Source organism: Megalobrama amblycephala, unplaced genomic scaffold, assembly GCF_018812025.1.
Source record: "Megalobrama amblycephala isolate DHTTF-2021 unplaced genomic scaffold, ASM1881202v1 scaffold463, whole genome shotgun sequence".
Classification (NCBI taxonomy): Eukaryota; Metazoa; Chordata; class Actinopteri; order Cypriniformes; family Xenocyprididae; genus Megalobrama; species Megalobrama amblycephala.
This window is the reverse complement of record NW_025953391.1, coordinates 62,385-68,518: the sequence shown is the minus strand read 5'-3', so window position 1 is coordinate 68,518 and position 6,134 is coordinate 62,385. Positions and strand designations below refer to the sequence as shown.

At 34.7% G+C, this 6,134-nt stretch overlaps 1 protein-coding gene across 1 annotated transcript in view; it reads left to right on the top strand.

Annotated features, from left to right (window-relative positions):
• Positions 1–4,384: 4,384 nt before the first annotated feature.
• The window catches only part of LOC125261687 (serine/threonine-protein kinase Nek2-like), a 37,465-nt gene continuing 35,715 nt past the window's right edge, over positions 4,385–6,134 (top strand). Inside the window, exons 1-2 of the mRNA XM_048180246.1 lie at positions 4,385–4,473; positions 4,627–4,680. The gene's annotated coding sequence lies outside the window, so the exon portion shown is untranslated. The remainder of the gene's footprint in view (positions 4,474–4,626; positions 4,681–6,134) is intronic.

The following is a 6,134-nucleotide window of genomic DNA, read 5'->3' as shown; positions in this document are numbered from 1 at the left end:
CCGCAATGCATGCTGGGTGCCATAGTACAAAACTCCCAGAATGCATCAGAGCATGGATAAATTATGCAGCTGATCTGATTTTCTGAATATTTTGTGTATTGTCACAATTGTTGAGATTCATATGCTGATTACTGATATCTGTGTTTGTCATTTTGTGTTCTTTTTTTTCACCTTCAATCTTCTAACTGATTTCTGCAATACATCTGGATCATGTTCAACTGACATCGGTGAAGCAGGCTATTTCATGACAATAATAAAATCATCAATAGCTATCCATCATCACACTTCAGCTTTCTTTGCTACTGCTAATGTATTTGACAGAAAAACTACCACAGCAGAAAACAAATATATTAAAAAAGAAAAAAAAAGTTAAGAGCCCAACTAATGGAAACATCCATCACCATCATGGTAACCTCAAATGAAACAAACATGAGAGTTAAACTTCTGGTAATTCTCAGTAAGAGCTTCTGTAGACGTGTGACAGAAATAAAGTCAGTCTGGTTAGTGATAAGTGAAGCTGGTAAAGCTGTTTGTGGAGTTGTTTAACCAGATCTTCAGAGATTTAATGTCTTTTATCTTCAGTTGATTTCATCTAAGGCTGTGGCTGAACAAAGTTGTAGTTCTTGTGTTTCTGCTTGTCTCTTTTTTTCTGTTTGCATTAAAAAAGAAACCAAAATGCAGTGGAAAATTACTCACAATTACTCATTGTGTTTACATTGAACACATCCTGCATCATGATCTCAAATGAATGTTTGATTATATTGATTGATGATACTTTTGCTGTACCATGTAAAGCTGAGCAGCATAACCTGTTTACTCCACCTCCTCTTCAAATAAGGAACATGAGACAGGATAAATTATACATAGACTTATACAAATAATTTTAGAAAATTGCATTATTTACCCTCTTCATTCAAGTCTCCTTCATAACAATAGTTCATAATAATAGTTAAGCTTCAATGACAAAAAATATATCAAAATATATAGTTTTTTATATAGCTTTGTGTGATAAACAGACTGAAATTTAATGATATACTACTGAAAAACCCTAAAACTAGCTCAAAGTAGCAAGTAAAAAGTTAATGCATTCTTTTTTTCTTTTCTTTTTTTCCATTATGTGCCATCACAAACTTCTCATGGTTTATTCAAACGCTGCAAAATAATCTCCTCCTCAGGATGTGAACCAGGATATCTTTCATTTCTTCGGTTGTGTAAATTTCACTCATTTAGTTTCATTTTCACTATGTCACGTGTTTTGCAGGAACACCATTAGTGTTTGGGTCTCAGTAAAACAACAAAAAAAAAAAAAAAAAAAAAAAAAAAAAACAGGTTTTGAGATCCTGACAAAACTGTCAAGACACAATCATAAAACTGAATCTTTTAAAGAAAAAAATATTTTTTTATTACAGCGTGGCCAAGATTTATTAAAAAGAAGGAACAAAATAAGTTGTTGAAACTCAATTTATGGCCACAATATTTTTTTGTTCATATGTCTCATGCAGGGCTTTGTTTGGGGTTATAACATAAATAATTTTTATAAAACAAAAAATTATCCAATATAGTGCTTTTGCACTGTAAAACCTTGCTGTAAAAAATGGCCAAATTCTGATAATAACATACCGTTTTCCATTAAAACAGTAATATACAGTATAAACAATGCATTGTGGGTAATATTCGTCATTTTCGAGAAAGAAGCCTACAGCAATATACCATGAATTAACAGTGCTCAAAGTTGACACTCCAAGGTTGTGTTCCGAATCACACCCTATACCCCCATTCACTATTCCCTACATTAGTTCACTAATATAGTCCATTTGACAGAGTGAATGAAAACCATGGTCTGGTCTGTATATAAGGTAAATTGCAAAGCAGGCTTCTTTCTTCCATTTTTTACAGCAAGGTTTTACAGTGCAAAAGCACTATATTGGATAATTTTTTGTTTTATAAAAATTATTTATGTTATAACCCCAAACAAAGCCCTGCATGAGACATATGAACAAAAAAATATTGTGGCCATAAATTGAGTTTCAACAACTTATTTTGTTCCTTCTTTTTAATAAATCTTGGCCACGCTGTAATAAAAAAATATTTTTTTCTTTAAAAGATTCAGTTTTATGATTGTGTCTTGACAGTTTTGTCAGGATCTCAAAACCTGTTTTTTTTTTTTTTTTTTGTTTTTTTTTTTTTTGTTGTTTTACTGAGACCCAAACACTAATGGTGTTCCTGCAAAACACGTGACATAGTGAAAATGAAACTAAATGAGTGAAATTTACACAACCGAAGAAATGAAAGATATCCTGGTTCACATCCTGAGGAGGAGATTATTTTGCAGCGTTTGAATAAACCATGAGAAGTTTGTGATGGCACATAATGGAAAAAAAGAAAAGAAAAAAGAATGCATTAACTTTTTACTTGCTACTTTGAGCTAGTTTTAGGGTTTTTCAGTAGTATATCATTAAATTTCAGTCTGTTTATCACACAAAGCTATATAAAAAACTATATATTTTGATATATTTTTTGTCATTGAAGCTTAACTATTATTATGAACTATTGTTATGAAGGAGACTTGAATGAAGAGGGTAAATAATGCAATTTTCTAAAATTATTTGTATAAGTCTATGTATAATTTATCCTGTCTCATGTTCCTTATTTGAAGAGGAGGTGGAGTAAACAGGTTATGCTGCTCAGCTTTACATGGTACAGCAAAAGTATCATCAATCAATATAATCAAACATTCATTTGAGATCATGATGCAGGATGTGTTCAATGTAAACACAATGAGTAATTGTGAGTAATTTTCCACTGCATTTTGGTTTCTTTTTAATGCAAACAGAAAAAAAGAGACAAGCAGAAACACAAGAACTACAACTTTGTTCAGCCACAGCCTTAGATGAAATCAACTGAAGATAAAAGACATTAAATCTCTGAAGATCTGGTTAAACAACTCCACAAACAGCTTTACCAGCTTCACTTATCACTAACCAGACTGACTTTATTTCTGTCACACGTCTACAGAAGCTCTTTACTGAGAATTACCAGAAGTTTAACTCTCATGTTCTTTCTTCCAAAAAATGGAAGAAAGAAGCCTGCTTTGCAATTTACCTTATATACAGACCAGACCATGGTTTTCATTCACTCTGTCAAGTGGACTATATTAGTGAACTAATGTAGGGAATAGTGAATGGGGGTATAGGGTGTGATTCGGAACACAACCTTGGAGTGTCAACTTTGAGCACTGTTAATTCATGGTATATTGCTGTAGGCTTCTTTCTCGAAAATGACGAATATTACCCACAATGCATTGTTTATACTGTATATTACTGTTTTAATGGAAAACGGTATGTTATTATCAGAATTTGCACACATGTCAGTTTTCAGAAAAGTGTTCATTTACACGTACCCGTGTATATGACCTTGACATCCTAAAATGTTCACGCCACTCATCCGGGACAACCACTTCATTTTCGAAGTTCTCCCACGAGACAGCAGTTCGCCCAGGTCGGACCCAAAACCGGCGGCGCTGGCGGTGACGCGGACTGGTTCTTTGTGTTGGAGGAGAAGTTGTTGCAAAATTGCTGATCTCCGAGCACTCATTCGTCTCTGCTCCTCGACATAATGGAACAGCTGTATTTGCAAATGCAAACACACGAGAAGAGTTTGCACCAACATAAATGCGACTGCTACTCTGAACGCTTCCATGATCACATGTAAACATAGGTCGCACTTTTGACATAGGTGCGAGCTCTGGCGCATACTGTGACGTTGGCTGCCTAAACACCCGTTTGTCTCAGTTTACATGCAAACGTGCAAACGAAGATTTTCAAAATCTCCACTCTGGCCGGAGTTTTTAGAAAGACTCGTTTTCAGAGGCGAATTCTCTGTTTGCGTGTAAACGAAGGGCGCAAACGAAGGGAAATGTCTCCGTTTTTCAAAATAACCATGTACGTGTAAACGGGGCCTAATTCACTGATCTCTTTCTGTGTCTAGTCTTTGATTTAATGGGTATGTTATCTTTATTGATTATACTATGTCTGTGAGTCAACAGTGTAAGAACCAGCAATGTTTCAGGTATTTAGAAAAATATTTAAGTCCTATAGTGTATAAAATATTTTGAGCTCCTGCATAACTTGGATAGCAGAGACATCAACAATCAGAATATGAATCTCAACAATGGTAACATTCAAAAGTTTAAAGTTGCAATGCATGCTGCATATTCAACTAAAAAAAAAAAAACACTGACAAGCATGGAAAGTTGAACACAGCTGAACTGTTTAGTAACAGCAGTCTCTGACTTACAAAAAAAACTGTGGGTGGGGTGTCGGAGCACATTTCTGAAAGTACGCACAGTATGAAGTCATGTTGTTCCTCACCTATTAGATTTGACTGGGAGGTACTTAGTTCCTTCATAAATAGACCAGCAATTCAGTCAAAGATTGTTACTCAACCAGACACTTCCAGACAACACTTGGTACTGTATGTAGGAATATCTATACTTTTTATTTCTTTGTTTGCTTGTTTATTTATTGCTTTTTGTTTATGTCCAAATATCACAATTTATGAGAAATAATAATAATAGTAATAATAATAAAATCATTCATTTTTAAAATAATTGATTTTTGTTGACAGATAACTATTCAGATCTTCTGCAAGGTTCAATCCAGCAGCCGTTACAGATTCCAGGTGAGCTGAATTTACATTAACATAGTAGACAACAACAGAGAGTAGAATTTATTTACTTACTTTAATAATTATAACAAAAGTAAAAATCAATTAATGGATGTTATTTTATTGAATAATTATGCTTAAATGACAACTAGCAAAAAGTTAGTCAGGTTTTGATTATTTCGTTGTCACACATTAAGTCAAGTCAAGTCAAGTCAAATTTATTTATATAGCGCTTTTACAATTGGTAATTGTTTCAAAGCAGCTTTACATATTAGAAGCACAGAAAAAAGGGAAGTGGTTAAAAATAAGCTGTACAAACAAGCGTGGTAATATGTAACATATACAAGATGGTGCTACATTAAGCCAATGTCGGCTGACTCCCAGGGGTGGAAAAAACCCCCTAGGAGAAAAACCCAGCGTGCTAACACTGGGAAAAAAGTCCTAGGAGGGAAAAAACCCCTTGGAAGATATATATAATATATGTAAATGGATATGGAGATCAAAATCTGAATTATACATTTTTATTATAGAGATTAAAAATAGATTATATATATATATTTGTAAGCGGATACAGGGATTAAAAATCTATGCAGCCAGAACTGGATCTGTAGGCCCATTGTCTCCTGGGCTACGTTGTAGTCAGGTCCAGACACAGGTTCTCCATCTGATCTGGATACGGCCTGGATCCAGCACCCGGAAAACCTCGGGATAAGCAGAGAGACAGATATTAGCGTAGATGCCATTCTTATTCTGATGTACAGGTATATCTAGTGTTATAGGAAATGTTCTCGGTTCCGGCCGACCTAATTATTGCAGCGTAACAATCCTTTAACGGATTTGAAAAATGTTAATGTATTGATAATGTGTTATGTGTATGCAAGAGCAAAGAGATGTGTTTTAGTCTAGATTTAAACTGACAGAGTGTGTCTGCTTCCCGAACAATGCTAGGAAGATTGTTCCAGAGTTTAGGTGCTAAATAGGAAAAGGATCTGCCGCCTTCAGTTGATTTTGATATTCTGGGTATTATCAACTGGCCTGAATTCTGAGATCGCAATAAACGTGAAGGACTATAATGCATTAAGAGCTCACTTAGGTACTGGGGAGCTAAACCATTTAGAGCTTTATAAGTAGTAGCAAGATTTTAAAATCTATACGATGTTTAATAGGGAGCCAATGTAATGTTGACAGAACTGGGCTAATATGGTCATACTTTCTGGTTCTAGTAAGAACTCTAGCTGCCGCATTTTGGACCAACTGTAGTCTGTTTAAAAGCCGAGCAGAACAACCACCCAGTAGAGCCTTACAATAATCTAGTCTTGAGGTCATGAATGCATGAACCAACTGTTCCGCATTTGTCATTGAGAGCATATGTCGTAATTTAGATATATTTTTTAGATGGAAGAAGGCGGTTTTACAGATACTAGAAACATGACTTTCAAATGAAAGATTGGTATCGAAGAGCACACCCA